This window comes from Octopus bimaculoides, chromosome 13 (assembly GCF_046866305.1).
Source record: "Octopus bimaculoides isolate indiv1 chromosome 13, ASM4686630v1, whole genome shotgun sequence".
NCBI lineage: Eukaryota > Metazoa > Mollusca > Cephalopoda > Octopoda > Octopodidae > Octopus > Octopus bimaculoides.
The window spans coordinates 64135178-64156884 of record NC_142940.1 but is presented as its reverse complement, the minus strand read 5'-3'; the positions used below and the strand labels follow the sequence as shown (position 1 = coordinate 64156884).

Genomic DNA, 21707 nt, shown 5'->3' with positions numbered 1-21707 from the left:
TGTGTTCACACATCAGGAGGGTGTAGAGCAAGATTGTTGACCTGATAGAAATTATATTTATGTTTTACTGAAGTATAAACTAGTCTGGTTGTCAAGTTCTGTTTTCAATGTGTCCTTTCATATTTGTTGTGAGGTGACAAGGTTCCACGTTGTTGCCAAGCCACCAGGTTAAGCCTAATTGAGCAAACATGCAATCCAAGGTGTAACCACACAATGTTATATAATATGTCTTGCCCTTTTTTAAGATAATAGGCTGGAGGGGGATTTGACTGCTAATTCTAGCAAGTCTAGTGTCTGCATGGAGGCTTTCTCATGGAACCCCTGTGTGCAGAAGGCTGAAGGTAGAAAGCGTTTAATGAAAAGAAAGAAGGAAATGGGTGAAATAACCGAACCCGGAGAGGAGAATAAAATACAGGTGAGGGAGAACTTTACGATGAATTACAACCGAATGGGCTTGTTGAAAGATTTCCAATGCAAAAGGTAAAAAGTGGATCCCATAGACAGGTAAATTGATGGGGAGAGTTCTGCACCAGACATCATCAAAGGTTTCACTGATGAGAAAAGCAACAACAATATTTTCACCAATGTTTTTAAAGGAAGGGACAACTGCAGTAGAGTGTAAGGGAGTAAGCCTCTGACAGATTTGCCATAATGGAAATAGTTCTAGTGAGAAGTGAGAATGGAAAACAAAAGTGGGGTCAGAGTGTAACTTGTTTAAAACTGTTTTCATCAACTTGAAATGCTGGAAGTGATGATACTGATGGAGAAGTGGCCACCTTTGGTGAAATGGATTTCTTGCAGGGATGTGACGCACAATCAAGTATTTTGATAGATTATGATATATTCTGTAAGAAGCAGAGAGATCGAGGAATTTTATGAAAGCATGGCGTGGCTCTTAAGTCCATTATTTAAGGGGAATTGGGAGTATGTCAGGTTGGTCACCTTTTGGATTGAAATGATGTGAGTAGCTTTTATATTTGGCCAGTGCCTGTACATGATGGGGAGACAAGTAGAGTTGTGTGTGTGTGTGTGTGTGTGTGTGTGTGTGTGTGTGTGTGTGTGTGTGTGTGTGTGTGTGTGTATGTGTGTGTGTGTGTGTGTGTGTGTGTGTGCAGTGTAAGCTTGAAAGTAAAACAGGCCGAATGAAGACCAGTGTGTGTGTGTCTCAAAGAAATATATTTCTCATATGTCTAACACTATGGGAATCAAAGTTGGCAAATGGCATTATGGATCCTTAAAGTCTGGGAAAGATTCTCTTTCTGAGCAAACTCAGTTAGACAAATGACCAAATCTAACAATAAAACAAAAAATGAAAATATTAAAATAATGAAGAAAAAAAGAGTTACAAAATAAAAAAGAAGCAAACAAAGAACTGATTTGGATTGGAACAATTTCAGCATTTTATTTCAGCAGAAAGGAAACCATTGATTAAAAAAGACAGTGAAAAGAGGAATTGTCTTCTTAAAAATGCTCCAAGTTACGAAGACTGGCAACAGAATCAGTGAAAAATAGGATAGAAATAACTTGAAGAGAAGGAGATGGAATGGAATTACAGAAAATAGTAATCTGCTTCTTTTTCTTTATTTTTGCTTCATTTGTTTGTAATTCTTTAAATTATAGGTTCCAACCAATTCTTTCAATGTCACTATATCAGTCCTGGAGCTCAATTAAGTCAGTTATAACCCTCCTCTGGAATTCATGATTTTGCAGCTATGTTATAAGAACCATTATAAGAACCATAATAATAATAATAATAATAATAATAATAATAATAATAGTAGTCAAGACGAAGAGCGCGATTCGATTGTATAGATGTTTTATTCGTTGAACAATATTTCGACATCATCATCATTATTTAATGTCCATTTTGCATGCTGGCAAGGGTTGGACAAATTGATAGGATTAGTTGATAGAAACTGAAAGAAGCCTGTCATGTGTGTGTGTGTGTGTGTGTGTGTGTGTGTGTCTCCTCTTGACATTACATGATGGTCATAAACAAGCATCACCCTTATACAAGCTGTATCATTCTTTTCCAATCTTCCACAAAAACAGGTCTGGCCTATAGGGAAATCCTACCTTGCAAGGAAACAGATGAGAGCTGGTGACAGGAAGGGCTTCCAGCCATAGAAAATCTGCCCAACCAAAGTCTGTCTGATCCATGCAAGCATGAGAGAGTAATCATTAAAATAACAGCATGGAGGATGATCTTGTCCAAAGTCTTAATGGCCACCAGCATCATCATCATCATCATCGTTTAACGTCCGCTTTCCATGCTAGCATGGGTTGGACGATTTGACTGAGGACTGGTGAAACCGGATGGCAACACCAGGCTCCAGTCTGATTTGGCAGAGTTTCTACAGCTGGATGCCCTTCCTAACGCCAACCACTCAGAGAGTGTAGTGGGTGCTTTTACGTGTCACCCGCACGAAAACGGCCACGCTCGAAATGGTGTCTTTTATGTGCCACCCGCACAAGCCAGTCCAGGGGCACTGGCAACGATCTCGCTCGAAAATCCTACAGGAGCCAGTCAGGCGGTACTGGCAACGGCCACGCTCAAAATGGTGCATCTCATGTGCCACCCGCACAAGAACCAGTCCAGGGGCACTGGCAACGATCTTACTTGGCTTGCCGGGTCTTCTCACGCACAGCCCATTTCCAAAGGTCTCGGTCCGTAGTCATCGCCTCGGTGAGGCCCAATGTACGAAGGTCTTGCCTCACCACCTCAGCCCAGGTCTTCCTGGGCCTACCTCTTCCACGGGTTCCCTCAACTGTTAGGGTGTGGCACTTTTTCACGCAGCTATCCTCCTCCATTCTCACCACATGTCCATACCAGCGCAATCGTCTCTGTTGCACGCCACAACTGATGCTTCTAATGTTCAGCTTTTCTCTCAAGATACTTACACTCTGACGGGTATTCACATTGACATTACACATCCAACGGAGCATACTGGCTTCATTCCTTGCGAGCTTACGTATGTCCTCAGCAGTTACAGCCCATGTTTCACTGCCATGTAGCATGGTTGTTCGTACGCATGCGTCATACAGTCTGCCTTTTACTCTGAGTGAGAGTCCCTTTGTCGCCAGCAGGGGTAAGAGCTCTCTAAACTTTGCCCAGGCTATTCTTATTCTAGCAGCTACACTTTCAGCGCACCCACCCCCACTACTAACTTGGTCGCCCAGATAGCGGAAGCTATCGACTACCTCTAGTTTTTCACCCTGGAATGAGATAGAAGTTGTTTCCTGTTTGTTTGCAGTCTTTATCATGCCACCTATTATTTTTACCAATGTAGTTCCTTCATCAGTTTACTACAGGGATTCTGAATTCTAGTCCATATTGACCAGATGGTCATAAGTTCTGGTTTTTACAAGTGTTATTATGTAATGTCCTTCAAGCAAGGCCTTGTCTTATCTCTGTTCCGTTCCTACTTCACCATCCAGTGATTATTGGCAGGAAATGGGGTTTCAATACCCAGCTGTGGAAACAACTGCTTCTACAAACAACACTCACCCATACACCAACAGAGAAATGAATGCAAAACACACATTTACTATTTAAATAGGTGATTGGGGGAGGGGCTGATGGGGGTGGGCAGATGGGGGAGAAGGGATGAAGTGGGGGGGGGGAGAAGATGAGAGGGATGGGGGAGTGGATGAAGAGCAGCACCCTGTTGTGATGAGGGTAAGGAATTGATGTTCAGCTGGAACTTTCATTGGTGGATTATCTGCAGAGAGAATGTGATTATGGAGAACCTTTAATGGATTGTTGGATTATCACTGAAGGGATTTAGGATGAGGCCACCTGAATCTGGTGGAAGAAACTCGTCCCATCCTTCCCCTACCCCCGCCCCACCCTACATGCTTCCCCATTCCTCATCTGGGTTAGAGACTAAAACGACAGGAAATCTAAAAAAAGGAAGAGGGTAAAAGAAGGATTGAACCTACATTGCTGGTCCAGCAAACTGGAAGCTTTCAAACACACACACACACACACACACACACGCACGCACACACACACACACACATATAATATATAGACATATGTATTACATATATATATATACATCCATACACAGACACATACTCATGCTTGTTATACATAAATATTCACATGGATATACACACATACTCACACATGGACATACACAGACATACATATACAAATAGATAAACACATAAATACACAAACACACACACACACACACACACAGCTCTGAAGAACTGTTCCAAAATGTCATTGGGCCAGACAAGTAAAGCTAAATTCTATGGTAATGGCACTAAAAGTTTACCATTCTGGCTGAGATTCTCACTGAATCAGGACAACGAATACAACATTAACCTTCCACGGATGAGAGAACAGCATTAATGGTTTACTCGCAGAAACAGGAGACTGGCAATGGAACAAAGGGGTTTCCAATATTTCTTGTATTGTGGTGTAATGGGAGAGAAGAGGGGGGAAGGTATGGAGAGAGGGTGAAGAGGAGAGAAAGAGAGAGAGGAAGGAGTGGAGAGGGTGGGAAGATAAGGAGGAGAGGAAGAGAGAAAGAAGAATGACAATGGGTGTGAATGAGAGTGGTGTAGGGGTGTGGGTTGGAGAGTAAATGATAAACAACTTTAGCAACAACAACAACATACAATAGGAACAACAACAAAAGCAGTAAACAACAACTACAAAAGCAAGAGTAAACAAGCAATGTTGCACCTACATCTCCGATAACAACAACAACAACCTCAGGAACAATAAGGAATAACAGCTGCAACGACGACAAGAGAAGCAACAATGAATAACTGCAGCAGCAGCAACAGCACATATGAGGGGTGGGTGGGGATGAAGAAGAAAATTTGAGAAATAAGAGGAAAACATATAACAAAAGCCTTGTATTGAATAATAGGAGACGAGGCGGTGGTGGGAGTGGTGTGGTGGGGAAGGGGTGGTTTTATTTTTGTTTTTTGTTGGGCTTTTTTTTTTGATTTTGGAGACCCAGGAATCATGATTAGTTGGAATAGGATACACTGACCAATTTTGTTTGACCTTAGGCTATGAAGGTCAACTTTATTAGTGACATTACCCCCTGTCTGAAGCAACAAGGGGATAAGCAAACAAAGGAGCCTCTGCGTGATCAATCAGCCTGCTAGAAACAGCAGCCGTACTTCCTTCAAATACATCTTTCTGATTTAAAAAAAAGACAGGGCAGTTGTATGATGTAGTCTTAGGTATACTATGCCTGAAAAAACGATGGGACAGGCAAGGTTGGAACAGCTTTGATCTGATGCCTGGGGTTAAATAAAACAAGTTGAATCAACGAGAAAGTCTTTTTAGTAGAGGATACTCGACCTACTAGAAATAACAACCAAATCTCCTTCAAATTACATTTAACCTTCTTGAGAAAGAAAGACCACACTGCATGCAGTGTGTCTGCAAAAGCTGGTCATGGCTAGATTGGCTTCGGTCATTGGTCTGCTGGATGGGACAGGGCTAAACAGCAACAGCAACAACAACAACAACAACAACCAGTGAGGTGAATTTGATTCACAGATTTGCATTCAAACATTAATGGCTAATCTTGAATCATGTTTATCTCCTCCTTTGTGTTTCTATGATCATCCTTGATTAATTAAGCAGATTTTAGATAAAACCCCAAGAAGTGGTAAATGCTGGAAATATTTCAATGTTCCATGCTATTTTTTGTCAAATTTCTGCCAGACATTTTCAGGACAATGTCTTCATCTACAAAGATAGTTTTTTTTTTTTTTGTCCTTATGAATGGTCCAATTACTGCTTCATTGTTTTTTGTTTGTTTTTCATGTGAGAATGGCAGAACCTGGAATCATATCGCAGCAAACAATGTACTTCAACAACCATGCCTGCATCTCCTGACCATTTTATCTCTTTCTATGGCTTAGTCAGAGAGAAACAGGTAATGCCCAGAACTTTTGACAGGGTGTCTTTTCAGACAGGAAACCTAGCCCCAGTACTTGTAACAGAATGAACTCTGCTAATGGCAACCATTAACAGGGTCTGAGTTAAACGAAGGGATTACATTTAGCCAAACAACTTGATGGTTGCTTCAATACTTCAGGTACTCAGATGAGGACAAGGAACCTGAGTCCTTTTCTAAATCTTGGCGAAAGAGTTTAGATTCAGTTTTGACAGACAATACATCATCATCGCTATCATTATTTAACATCCATTTTCCATGCTGGCATGGGTTGAACTGTCTGTCTGTCTGTCTGTATATACGTATGTATGTATGCATGCATGTATGCATGCATGTATGGATATGTGAGTGTGCATATATCTATATACGTTTATATACATGTGTGTGTGTGTGTGTGTGTGTGTGTGTGTGTGTGTGTGTGTGTGTGTGTGTGTGATGGAATCATGACTGAGACTCTTGCCTATCTATAAAAACAGGATGGAATCGAGATATATGTTAACCAGCCTCATGTGATGTAATCAAAATTGTTTTGGTTGGAGGGGGAGAGAGAGAAAGGGAGAGAGAGAGAGAGAGAGAGAGAGAGAATGAAAGAACGAAAAAAGGGTAGAATGAAAATTATTATTTCAATTCTTTTTTAAAAAACAAAATTTCGGTAATCACCCACCCCCACCCCACCCCCTTAGTTGCACCATCAAAGAAAATTAAATACAATCAAAGCGTTTTATGAATACTGCCTTCAGAGTCGGATGGTTTAATCAACATTGTTTTAGTAATCATTCACACACACACACACACACACACACACAGAAGCCTCTGTGTAGTCTCCCACCCTGGAAATAGCAGTCAAAACCTTCCTTAAATCACACCCTACAATCTTACAAAAACAGAACATGTTCAATAATCTGGCCCCAAACTTCCCTTCATAGAGGTTAAAAACGGAACAGGATGGTCTCTGATGGAAGGCTTTTGATCATGAGTGTGCTAATGATCAAAGGATTGACCCAAGGTTAAGCAACAACACACAGACAGACAAAACAGAAATTCTAATATCAAAAACAAAACACAGAATGTAGGATGGGGGAGGGATGAGGATGGGTGGGGGGGAATAAAAATGGCAAAAGTTTCGTTTCAGACTGATTATATTCTGATTAATAGAGTAAAATGTCATAATCAAGTAGTTTGAAGGGTTGCATCATCATCATCACCATCATCATCATTGTTATCACCATTACTATCATCACCACTGTTATTCTCATTATTATTATCTTCATCATCATTATTATTATTACTAATATGATCATCATCGATATTATCACTATTATTATCATCATTGTCATCATCATCATCATCATCATCATCATTATCATCGTTATTATTATTATTATTATTATTATTATTATTATTACTTCTTTGTTGCGGGTCTGTTTTATTAAAAAGTTCTTTTCATATTTTATGAAATGCTTGTCTTTGCATTTTAGCTACATCTCTGCTTCTCTCTTCATGTGTATACATATATATAAACATATATATATATATATACACACACACACATACACAACACACACGTACATATACAATATTTTTTAATGTTTTGTTTTCCATTTAGTTATTGTTTTATTTGTTGCTGTTTATTGTTGTTTTTTGTTTTTGCGCATTGGCACACTTTATGCATTGTGTGCAACGGAACCAGATAAAAGCTAATAGCATTTGATGGCCAATTGCTCAGAAAGAAGAAGAAAAAGAGATGGCGGATGTGGGTTAGAGAAAGAGAGAGAGTAGAATTTAAATACATATATATATATATATATATATATACACACACACACACACACACACACATATCTAAACAAAAGAGCTGGAATATTCAAATTGTCTGTCTGTGTATTGGTTGTTTTTCAGGCATTCAATGCAGAAATAAGTTGTCTTTTGGGGGCAAAAGTATATAAAAAAAAGTGTGTACGTATGTATGCGTGTATGTTTGTGTGTGTGTGTGTGTGTGTGTGTGTGTGTGTGTGTGTGTATACGAACACCCCACACACATAAACACTATTTTTTTCTATAAAATCTATGTAGACTTTTATATTTTATATAAATAGAAGTTTGCAAACATGTTTGTGCTCCAATAATGAATCAAACAGACAATACATATACATGTGTGTGTGTGTGTGTGTGTGTGTGTGTGTGTGTGTGTGTGGTGTGTGTGTGTGTGGTATGTGTGTGTGGTGTGTGTGTGTGTGTGTGTGTGTGTGTGTGTGCATGAACTTAGGGATATGTAGTGAAAACTGAAAGCAAAACAACCAGGCATTTATACTCACACATGAAAACACCCACACAAAGATATACAAATATATGCACTCATGCATGCATGTGCGCACACACACACACGCACACACAAAAAAAAAAATAAACACAAAGAAAGAAGAAGAGAATGGTGAAGCAGACGGGCAATGAAACGAACATCCTATACGAGCAAAAAAAGTAAAGCTATGAACATATATATATACATGTATATTGTTTAGTATGTTGTAGAAGCAATAAATAAATTAATCAATTAACGAGATAATCAAATGAGAGTCAAAGAGTTAATGACTGCGGCAATGCCATGCTGACCATGTTCGCATCAATTCCCACGCTTCATGTTCTTCAAAGTCTGGTGAGGCTTCCGTATCATCGATACACTTTGAAGACAAGAGGCAGTAAAATGAGACTCTCTTCTGGCAATGGATGACAGCCACAACACTTCCGAGCAGATAAAAAATATGAATAGCAAAAGCCAAAATAAGTGACTTCCTTTGTTGCAAAGATGGAGACATTCAAATGTTCCTTTTTCAGTGAGAAACAATAATGGTTTCAAATTTTGGCACAAGGCCAGCAATTTCGGTGAAGGGGATAAGTCAATTACATCAACCCCAGTACACTGCTGGTACTTATTTTATCGACCCCGAAAGGATGAAAGGCAAAGTCGACCTCGGTGGAATTTGAACCCAGAACATACGGACAGATGAAATGCAGCATTTTTGCCTGGTGTTCTCATGATTCTGCCAGGTTGCTACCTTCAGCAGAAAATAAACTGAGTTTTAGAAAGTTTTAGAAAGGTGAAGGAAAGAGAAAAGGAAAAAGGTAGCTGCACCGTTCTGGTCTGCAGCTTTTGCTTGCTTCCGACTAAGTTGTTTATTTGTTTGATCTTTGTCACATCTCTGTCCACCCAGTGGCTAGACATGTTTTTACAGCAGACATAAACAGTGACGTCCTCCAGCCTGAATGGTGACTCTGGTTTTACATGAGTGCAAACAGTGACAAGACAGAAATGGGAAGAGAGACACAATCACGCACAAACTCACGAACGCATAGAGACACATCTAGACTTAAAAGAGATTCCATAGATTTTCTATCAGACACTTTCTCTCCCAAAGTATAGATTAACAGGAACAAATCCAAAGCTGTATGAAGAGAACTTAACTACACAATCATGTTTGCATGGAACTAAATGTACAAGTGTGAAGGTGTTTCCTTTCATATACACGTCGTCCCCACTCCCTCGCTCACTCTTTCTCCACACACACACACTCACAGAGTATCCAAAAAATGCATACACTCTTCAAAAACTGATAACTTAATTTCCTTTCTTTTTAGATTTAATCCATCAGAAATTATTAAGAAAACAAGACTAAGCTTATAACAAAGGAAATTTATCCTAAAGAGCGACTGAAAGTTTTGGAAACATTACTGGAGTGTGAAGTTGGTTTTGGAGTTCCAACCAAATCCATCTATGTCGTTTACCATCATTTGAACTAGAGATAAGTTTGAAACAGATGCAACTGTTCAGAATGCCAAAAGTCAACCATGAAGAACTGGAGAAAGATCTCCACAAATTCTGTCATAAACTACTTTTCATCAATAAGTGCAGATGACGAATCTCTGATAAGGACTGAGTCAAAATTGACCCCACAAAAAGGAAGAAAATAAACAGCTTCTAAACATTCCTTTCATGATACTTTCCATCAAAATCCCCATCCTCTCGTATTCTTTCTTCAGGGTGGCCCTTCTTTAATCTTGCCAGTGACAAGGTGACATCACCAGCGAGGTGACACTTTATGATGCGGATGGCATTAGAAAGGGCATCCAGCGAGGTGACACTTTGTGATGCGGATGGCATTAGAAAGGGCATCAAGCGAGGTCACACTTTGTGATGCGGATGGCATTAGAAAGGGCATCCAGCGAGGTGACACTTTGTGATGCGGATGGCATTAGAAAGGGCATCCAGCCAGAGAAACACTGAGATGTTCACAATAGCAAAAGATGCTTTTAAGAGTACATCTTTTATCTTTTACTTGTTACAGTCACAGGGTTGTGGTCATGCTGGGGCACTGCTTTGAAAGTCTAGTCAAAATGATCAATCCCTGTATGTAATTTTTAAAGTCTGATACTTATTCTATCAGCCTCTTTTGCTGGACTGCTAAGTTACAGGGACATGTGCAAGCCAACTCTGGTTGTCAAGCAGTGGTGGGATAAACACAAACACTCACACATGTAACAGGCTTGCACGCAGTTTCCACCTACCAAATTTATTCACAGAGCATTGGTCATCCTGGGGATATGGTAGAAGACGCCCAAAGTGACAAGCAGTGGGATTGAACCCCCAAAAAGGCCTTCTGGTTACAAAGCAAGCTTCTTAACCACACAACCACCTTTCTGACTAAATATAAAATTTCAACAAAACTAAAAATTAAAATTATAAATATTTCAATGCTAAGAGAACTTGTCAATCACCTGTGTGTGCACGTGTGTGTGCATGTGTGTGCATGTGTGCGTGCGTGCATGTGTGTGATATTCCACATATGGTAATATAGTGTTAAAGCACCAAAAGGCTGGCTGGTACATGTGAGTAAATCAATTAGGCCAGAGCTGAAGCTAATGTAAAAAACGAAGAGAACTATTTTTAATATTCAATATTTTAATTTAATTTTGTTTAATTTTACACTGGAGACATGTCGAAGTATTTTCCAAAAATGGATATTTCAGTACAGATTCTAAGCCACTGAAGGCTCAAAGACATTATAAACATTTTTGGCAGAACAAAACAAATGTTGCTTTTTATTTAATGAGAAAAAAAAACAAACTATAAATAACAATGTGGACACGTGTGTGTGTGTGTGTGTGTGTGTGTGTGTGTGTGTGTGTGTGTGTGTGTGAAAGGAACGAGTACAACTGAGGTTAAGAAGCTGGCAATTTCAGTCAATCAATCAATCAATCAATCAATGATAATACTAATAATCCTTTTTACTTTAGGCACAAAGCCTGAAATTTGGTGGGAGAGGATAAGCCAATTACATCAACCCCAGTGCGTAACTGGTACTTATTCCATCGACGGCAAAAGGATGAATGACAAAGTTGATCTCGGTGGAATTTGAACACAGAATGTAAAAGATGGATGAAATGCCACATTTTGTCCCGCATGCCAAAGATTCTGCCAGCTGACTGCCTTGGATAATGATAGTAGTAGTAGTAGTAGTAGTAGTAGTAGTAGTAGTAGTAGTAGTAAAACAGGAAGAAGAAAAGTAAAAAGAATAAATGACTGAATAAGAAGAAAATGAAGAAGACGAAGAAAAAAGTTCTTACCATCTTTGTGATGTGCGGTTTTTGCATTAAGAAGGGGAAAAAAAGAAAGAAAGAGACCAAAAAGTCTAAGGAAAAAGCGTTTAGTTGTTTGTGCAAGATGGCAGCAAAGTTTGTGGAAATATAATAGTAAACAGTCGAGTCAGATATATTTATATTTGCTGAGAAACAGCTTTGAGCAGTTTTCTTCATTAATGAAATGAAATACAGCTTTTAATACAACACTCCTTCAGCAAACAGTGTAGGCAGTACTTATACGTGGAACTGCGGCTATCTATGCTCATATATATATATATATATATGTATATATATGTATATATATATATATATATATATATATATATATATATATATATATATATATATATAAAACAAACTTAACCTAAATCACTGAAAAGTTGCAGCTTCTCATCTGAGGAAAATCCCTTCATAGACAAATTGTGTTAAAAAACAAAATATATATCAAACCTACATCATCATCATCGTTGTCATTTAACGTCCGCTTTCCATGCTGGCATGGGTTGGACGGTTTGACTGAGGACTGGTGAGCCAGAAGGCTGCACCAGGCTCCAATCTGATCTGGCAAAGTTTCCACAGCTGGATGCCCTTTCTAACGCCAACCACTCCGAGAGTGTAGTGGGTGCTTTTTACATGCCACCGGCATGAGGGCCAGTCAGGCGGTTCTGGCAATGACCACGCTTGAATTGTGCTTCTTACATGCCACTAGCACAGGAGCCAGTCAAGCGGCACTGGCAACAACCAAGCTCAAATAGTGCTTTTTACGTGCTACTGGCACAGGACCAGTCAGGCGGCACCGTTATCGACCACGCTTGATTAGTGCTTTTTATGTGCCACCGGCACGGGTGCCACCGGCACGGGTGCCACCAGGCAGTACTGGCATCGGCCACAACAATGACTTCACTTGATTCAACAGGTCTTCACAAGCGCTGTTTATTGCCCAATGATTGAAGGATACTCTTAAATGGGCTGGTTATGCTGCACTGGCATAGGTTTCGGTTATTGTCTCACTTGGCATGCCGGGTCTTCTTAAGCACAGCATATCTCCAAAGGTATCGGTCACTTGTCATTGCTTCAGTGAGGCCCAACGTCCGAAGGTCATGCTTCACCACCTCATCCCAGGTCTTCCTGGGTCTACCTCTTCCACAGGTTCTCTCTACTGCTAGGGTGTGACACTTTTTCACACAGCTGTCCTCATTCATACATGAAATGAAATCATCCTGAAAGTGAGCGTAAGAACAACAGCTGTGCATTTCAGCATAGTTGTTGCTCGTCAATGTCATGAAATAGTGTCATCTCCAAGTATGATTTTATGATGAATTTCAAAGCAGTGTTTGCAGGTCACATGGAGGATCGAAGCAGCACTTGAACATTCATAATAAGCAAGCAGAAAATGGTGCCAATAATGGTATGAGGACATTGCTGCAGTTTATAGGATCAACTCTTCAAATGCCTTTCGGGGATCAAAAGTCATTCGAGATTTCACACTAGGAAAGTGATATATGAATGTATGCATGCATATGGATGTATATGTGTGTATATTTTCATCTGTGTGTGTATGTGTGTTTGAAATAAGAGAAGCTAGCCCTGTGAAATGATACTTCCCAATTATCCATACAGGTATAAATGAATGCCTGTGTGTCTCATTATCAAAACTAAGGCTCTAAGGTTGTACATGGAAGAAAAAAATAAGAGAAAAGAGAAAAAAAAAACGAGAAGAACAGAAGCTCTATTTTGATTCTTGGATTCAATTTACATATGCAAAAAAAAAAATGAAGTATAATGCAAAAAGAACATACACACACAAATACACCCATGGATACACACACACACACACACATCTTCATTAAGCACCAGAGTCTGCACTAATCCAAGAGATCTATGACCAAAAATGTTCTTGTAAATAATATGTCTTTCTGAGATTATTCCATTCAAGAATCCATTATGAAACACCAACATGCTCTCCCCTCTTCAAGACAACAGTGCCGTAATTTCGGGGAGATTTGGCTGCTGTTTATAGCAGGTTGAGGGACTGTTATAAGTATTCGTTGTAAAATATTGGTGAGCGAGGGGTGGTGGGGTTATGGGGTGAAGTTAAAATACTTAAAGCATTAATTTTGATATAGTTTAATGAGATTGTTATTAATGAATGTTATGGGGTTTAGAAATTAGTCTCCAACATTGATTTGAAGGTTTCTCAGGTCAAGCTGGTACCATGACTAGTTTTGTATAGTGATTAGCACAAATGGGATAATGTGAGATTGGTTTCATGTGATTGGATTATGGTTTTGGGATTATATCATCATCATCATCATCATCGTTTAACGTCCGCTTTCCATGCTAGCATGGGTTGGACGATTTGACATGCACTACATACACACACACATACATACATACATACGTACACACATACATACATACATACATACATACATACACACACACATACATACATACATACACACATACATACATATATTTATATAACAAATGAAAGATAGAAAATGGAGATGCATATATAACAATTGCCAATTCAAAAATTAAAATTTATTAAACATAATAATATATTATATTATATTTTTATGATAATATAACATAATATAATAAATAACAAATAAAAAATAATAAATATTAACAAATATTAAATACACATACATACACACATTTATATGTATGTGTGTATAAATATATACATACAGATATGTGTGTATGTGTGCGTATATGTATGTGCATGTATGTGTGTGTATATATATATTTATATATACATGTTTTTTTTGTTTGAGCAAGTGTACTTGTGCCATGCAGTTTGCCCGAGGGTGTTTATACATCCATATCTTAACGGTTATTTTTAATACTTTTCTCGCTGGATTCTGTGTTCGTTTCTCTTTTTGTCATCTGTGATTTTATTTTTGATCTTTTATATAAATGAAGATATTTCCTCCCTCCATCTGCTTTTCTTTCTACAAAACAGGAATTTACATTGCAGAACAGTTATTTTAATGAGTTGTATTTATCTTTCACCCAACGAGATACATCTGTCCCACCTGATGCTCCTGAACCAATTGTTGAGTGTCCCACCCAAGAGGAATCGATACTAGATGTGTTGAAACATCTGTCGTGATTAATAATAAATTCTCGTATATTCCATCGTCTCTTTTTCATTTGCTATGTATGTATGTATGCATGTACTTTTGGGTTTGTCCTTCCATCGCTAGACAACCAGCGTTGGTTTATTTACATTCTTGTAACTTAGCAGTTTAACAAAAGGGACCAATAAAATAAGTACCAGACTTAAGGAAAACTACTGGAGTGAATTTATCTAATTAAACCAGTCAAGGTGTTGCCCCAGCATGGCCACAATCCAATGACTGAAACAAGTAAAAGAGAACAGATTTAATTTCCTGGAATTCAGAAATTTGTCTGAAAATATATTTAATCCAAGTGTTTCTAATCTTTTAACAGATTAAATCATTGAGATGGAATTCTATGGAGATAGAATTGGCTGTGAATGAGTGAGGTTTTGACTGTTTGATCATGGACCACATTCCAATGACACAGTTTGGTACCCAACCATCAGATCTGAGAAGAAAAAAAGATGAAAGAGAGAGAGAGAGAGAGAGAGAGAGAGAGAGAGAGAGAGAGAGAGAGAGGAGACAGACAGACAGACAGACAAACAGAGCAAGGGAAACAAGAGACTGAGCAGAATGAGAGAGAGAGAGACAGACAGACAGACAGACAGAGACATACAAAGACTGATAGAGAGAGATAGAGAGATGATAGTAAGATGAGACAGAAAGGCAGAATAATAGAGAGAGAGGGGGAGAGGAGAAGGGGAATGAGGGAGAGAAAAAGACAGATTATTCCTAAAGACATATTGCCAGAAAGGTGATATGATCTGAAAATAACATTTGCAGACAGTTTATAAATTGTGTTGCCATTACTAGGCAACAGCATTGCTTAGCAACAAATTTTGGATGGTCAGAGATTATCATCATCATCATCGTCATCATCATCATTGTCATCATTATCATCATTATCATCACCAACATCAACAGTGTCATTGATGTAAAGTCCATTTCTCTCTGTTAGCAGGAACTGAATGAGTCTGCAGAATAGTGAATCACCTCATCCCAGGATCAAACCTCACCAATTCTCAGACAGTTTGCTGTTAGACATGTTTTATTGCATTCAATGCTTATTTCTTTTAAATTAATTATTTTTAATTAATCATGCATTATCTCATGACTTTGAGATTTCAATGATGTGTATATTTTTAGACCGACATTGTAGGTTAGGTGTGAGAAGCTGGATATGGTCAATCTGAAGAGAAATGGTCGGATTAAAAGTTACAGGATCAATCCTTGGTAACCGCAGCTCCAATAGATCTCAAAGATGTTCCATCTGCAATTCTCTTTCCTTTTATTCAGACTGGAATCATATCTGGAACTATATTATTCAATGTGTTCTTCCTTTTTTAAGAGAGCAGAGTGTGTGATTTGAAGAAAATTTGGCTGTTATTTTTATGAAGTGAAGCCACCATGTCGACAACGCTTCACTGGCGTTTATGGCACTCTTTGAATACTGCCATCAACCAGCTACCAACTCTGACTTGCAGACAGTTAATAAATTTGAATAAATCTTTGAATCTGATTCAAATAATGCTGAAGAATGGTCCAATTGAATAGATTACCATACTTCCCACAGAATTTGTATTTTGTATTTAAAACGTCAACTCTGCACCCCATAAAAACAACAATAACAACAGCAACACCATAAAAACACACACGTACGGAGACAGACAGACAGATACAGCCTTGATCTCCAAAACAGTTTAAGAAATATTTCAATAGGAAAATATAATAATATTCTCTCTTCTTTATGATTATTGCAACCATTAACGTTTGTTTTGGTTTAGAGTTCTTCAAAAGATGTATTTGTATGTGTGTTGTGTATGTGTATTTTAATATATACGTGTACATGTGTGTGTGCATAGTGTGTGTGTGTGTGCATGTATGTATATAAATATATATATATATATATATATATATATATATATACATATATATGTACGTATAAAGTATGAGAGTAAGTACATCTAGATACAAGTGAGTGTGTGCATGTATGATCAGATATGTGTGTATATATATGTGTATTTATATGTATGTGTGTGTGTACATATATGTATGTTTATATATACACTTATATATCTATATTTACACATATGCATACATATATACATAAGCATGTGTGTGTATAGATATATATATATAAACATATATATATATATATATATATATATATATATATATATATATATATATATATATATATACCTATGCATGCACATACATATGTTTATACACATACATAGATAGAGGGGTTGAGTGAACATTTCAGGAGTGAAGGTGTGGGGAGGGAGAAGGACTCAGGAATGAAATCAGACGTAACCCCCCCCCCCCCACAAAAACAATTCCCCGGTTAAATAATAAATAGACTGCATTAGAAACGGAGCTTCCTGTATTTTGTCACAAAACACACACACACGCACACACACACACACATGTACATGTACCTTCCAATACTTATTTCTATTACATACACACTGACACAAACACACACGCACACACACACACACACACACAAACTAACATACACACATATAGCAACATGTATATATTTATATACCAACACTATCAGCAATATAAACACACATGTGTATAAAAGCATATCACATTCTCACACACACACACACACACACACCACACATATACAACCATATTACAGCTTTACATTTACATACCAATATGCATACATATTACACACTCACTCACACAAACACATGCATATTACATTATTACATTGACACATGTAAAAAGCCACATGTAAATACATGTGTATACACACATCAAGCAGTACACGGGTTAAGGGATCTACACACTCTCACAATTCACACACAGCATATATATGCATATATATACATTTGTGCAAATAGACACAGTGTAATACATCTGAATCAACACATAAATAAGCTAACACACACAAACACAGTTGCACTGTCACACACAAATAGACACACGGCAATGCTGCAGTATATATATATACCAACATACCAAACACACACACACATATATATATATGAATATACATATATACATATGCACGCACATGCATGCACACACACATACAGACACAGACAAACAAACATACACATGAACCAATGGAACAATATTGTTAATAATTTATTAGTTTCAGGCATGAAAATATCTGGAGATCAACTGACAGAGCCATGAATATTCAGAACCAATAGGTTATTTGCAGGCAAATTAGTCATTAGGCACATAAATATACATACATACACACACACATACATATACACACACACACACACACACATATACACACACACATACATATATATATATATATATATATATATATATATATATATATATACACACACACACACATATATATATATACACACATACATACATATATATACACACACACACATACACATATATACACACATACACACACACATATATATATACAGAGAGAGAGAGAGAGAGAGAGAGAGAGAGAGAGAGAGAGACATATGTACATACATGTGTGTGTGTATGTGCATGCATAAAGAAACCACCGTCTCCTCCTTTGCCTCCTTCTTCTCCCAAGGGACGGCAACAAAAACAACAACAACAACACGAACCATGCCAGCATCAACACCAAGAGTGAAAAACCTAAATGAAATAAGCGAAGGCGCCGTTCTCTAAGTAGGCTGCCTCCCATTACAACCCAATATTGCACACATAACTAAAAGAACATGGCTTGGTTGGTTTCTGGTGGAAAGAAGCCTGGCAGAAGACCAAATTGGTTGAACTTTTTGAGTCAATGGCTTTTTTTTTTTTTCTTCTTTTAACAGCCACAGATGGTTATAATGAAAATGACAGGAGTGTGTAAGGGTGTGTGTGTGTGTGTGTGTGTGTGTGTGTGTGTTTGTAGCTTATTGTATTCTATTTGCACAGAGATAATGAAATACAGACACTAAGACAGATTAACAACTTCAGCAAAAGATTAACCACTGTAACAGCAGATTCGTTGCCATAACAACACATTAAACCTGTGTAACTAGTATAACCATAGATTCACAACAGTAAACTCACAATACAGTGAAAGGGGAGGGGAGGGAGGGATCTCATTTACTTTTGGTATTTTGTTTCAGTGTGGAATGGTAGATTCATTAGCAAAATGCTTAGTGGCATCTCGTCTGTTTTTATGTTCTGAGTTCAAATTCCACTGAGGTCAGTTTTGGCTTTGATGAAATAATTACCACTTGAAAACAGGGGTCAATGTACTTGGCTTACCCCCAGCTCCCCAAAAATTGCTGGCCTTGTGCCAAAATGTGAAACCAATATTTTGCTTGAAAATTTTGAAGCTCAATATTTGTCAATGGCATTGATTACCATCTTCTTAGAAACATAATATACACCCATAAACACACACACACACACACACTTTGTAAGTGTAGAATTGGTCAATTCTGATTGGTCAGTTGCTTTATGGCTGCTCCAAAGTCGAATCTTTCTGAATGAAAATATTAATCAATGCCTTTGCCTGCCTCTCCACTTAGAATAGAAGCCATCCACATGGTCGGTCACTTTGCTAGAAATAACAGTCAAATCTTTCTTTCATTTCAAACAAGAAAGATAGTTAATATTGCCCAAAATGTTGTCTGAAAATAAGGCTAAATAGTCATGGCTAGGATGTCAGTCTCTCAACTTGCTAGAAATAGGTGATAAATTTCACTCAAAGTACACCCTACCATCTTAAAGGACATACATTAGAAAACGTGGCCTTAGATAAGAAAAAAATAGCTGGGATACTTAGAGTTTTAACCCTTTAGTATTTAAGCCAGCCATATATGGCCCTAATATTCCACCTGTTTTAATGTTCAAACTAGCCAGATCTGGCCTCTCACACCTACTTGACAATGTTATTCTAAAAATAAACAACCACATCATCAAAATCTTGAAGCTTTGAGATAATGCAAGATTAGTTCAAAGCCATGAGATTAAATAAACATTATATTTGACAGAGTAATCCTAAGAAGTTAGGGTCCTTCATCCTAATCTATACATGCAAATTCAGCCTCATTTCTAACCTCCCAGCACTTCTTTTGTCTTCTCTTACAAAAGCTTCCTGTGTTTAAATGATAGAATTCTCTCCTCCTCCTCCTCTTCATGGTACATAAACTTATTCTATCTTATGAAATTCAGTTTGGTCCCTGAGTCAAGAGTTCAATTTCTATCATTGGCACTGCACCATAGTAGGCTATGAGTCACCAAATAAAGCCTTGCAATATCAGAACACTCTTCTTCAGAGTCTCAGGCGAACCAACGTCCTGTGAGTAGAATTTGGTGGATGGAAACTTACAAATGCTTTCTCTCTCTCTCTCTCTCTCTCTCTCTCTCTCTCTCTCACACACACACACACACACACACACACACACATACACACACACACAAAACAGTGTCTATGTTTACAATCTAAAAGCTAGTGTCATGTTCCCTAAGTGTAGCAGTTCAATACACAGAAATCAATAAAATAAATACTAGACTGAAATAAATACAGGTATTGATATGATTGATTAAAACCCATCAAAACAGTGTCCCAATATGTCTCCAGCCCAACAAGTGAAACCAGCAAAAGAATATTAATGTGGCTGTGTGGTAAGAAGCTTGCTTCCCAACCACATGGTTCCAGGTTCAGTCCCACTGCATGGCACTTCTCTTCTACTATAGCTTCAGGCCAACTAAAGTCTTGTGAGCAGATTTGGTAGATGGAAACTTAAAGAAGCCCGTAGTATATATATATATATATATATATATATATATATATATATATAAATGGGCCAGTGCTAATGACCTTCTAAGCTTCATGTAGCTTAAACCCAATCCAAAAGAGATGAAGTTAATATCTTCATAAAACTCAAAATCCATCAATGACGAAGGAACAAAATATCCAAACCATTAAAATGGCAGTCGGGGGTGGAGAGGATTATTGGTCAAGTGAGATCAGACCTATGATTAAAGACGTTCCATCCATGAACAACCTGAATTTTTCTAGATCTAAAATATATTATACAACATGTTCGTCCTTTTATAAGACACAACAGTGTGAACTGAAGAAATTTGGCTGCTATTTCTAACAGAATCAAAAACCCACAAAAAGGCTCCATGCTGTTTCATGATGGCACCATTACTAGAGAGAATAACTACGAGTCTCAGACAATGATTATTTTTCTCTGGGCGCAACTCATTTGCAATTCAAACTAGCCATGGTGCCGAGATAGGTTGTCTTCTCTGTGAATGTAGAAACCACATCTCTTTTGAGATATTTTATAGATTTCAAGACAACCAGTAATGTATTCAGGGATAAAGCAATATCCTGTCAGGATTATTTAATTCTGATCTGATTTCATAGAATATTTTAAATAATGATATCAGAGAATTCCCAGTAGTAAAAGAGATTGGTGGTGGTAACCTACTTCAACAGAAAAAGAAAAAAAATTGGGTTTCACAAATATGTTAAAATATCTAAATAATTGCCAACAAAAACCATTTGGTATCATTTGATTTAATGTAATTGAGAGTAAGGAGAGAGAGAGAGAGAGAGAGAGAGAGAGCATGCCCAAAAATCAAAAGAGGATAATTTGATTAAATAAAAAAAAAAATTTATTTTCACCTTTGACCTTTTTTTTAAATAAGAACTTGTATATTAAAAGTTTCATTTAATTAAACAACAAAACTGCAATAACATCAACAAATCTGGAAATTAGGGAAGAGAGGGGGGGGGGGGGGGAGAATGCCAGACCAAATACATTATACAGTTTAGTTCTGCTCTTTAGTTTCAAAGTTTTGAGTTTGCTGGGATGAGTTTTATTGTTTTGGTTTCTCAATCCTCCAGGTTCAATAAAATGAGTATAAGTAATACACTGGGGTTAAAACCGATCAACTGTGCAATTTTCCCCAATATCAAAAACCAATCAACCATACTGTTTTTCTCAATACCCAAACTGGCTTCAAGCCAAGTGAAAAGGAAATCGGTATTAAAACTAGATGCCAGCAACTTGGTTTT

At 37.7% G+C, this 21707-nt stretch overlaps 1 protein-coding gene across 3 annotated transcripts in view; it reads right to left on the bottom strand.

The window, feature by feature from the left end:
* Positions 1-21707, bottom strand: part of LOC106867774 (uncharacterized) — a 127602-nt gene that overhangs the window by 73840 nt on the left and 32055 nt on the right. The window lies entirely within an intron of this gene.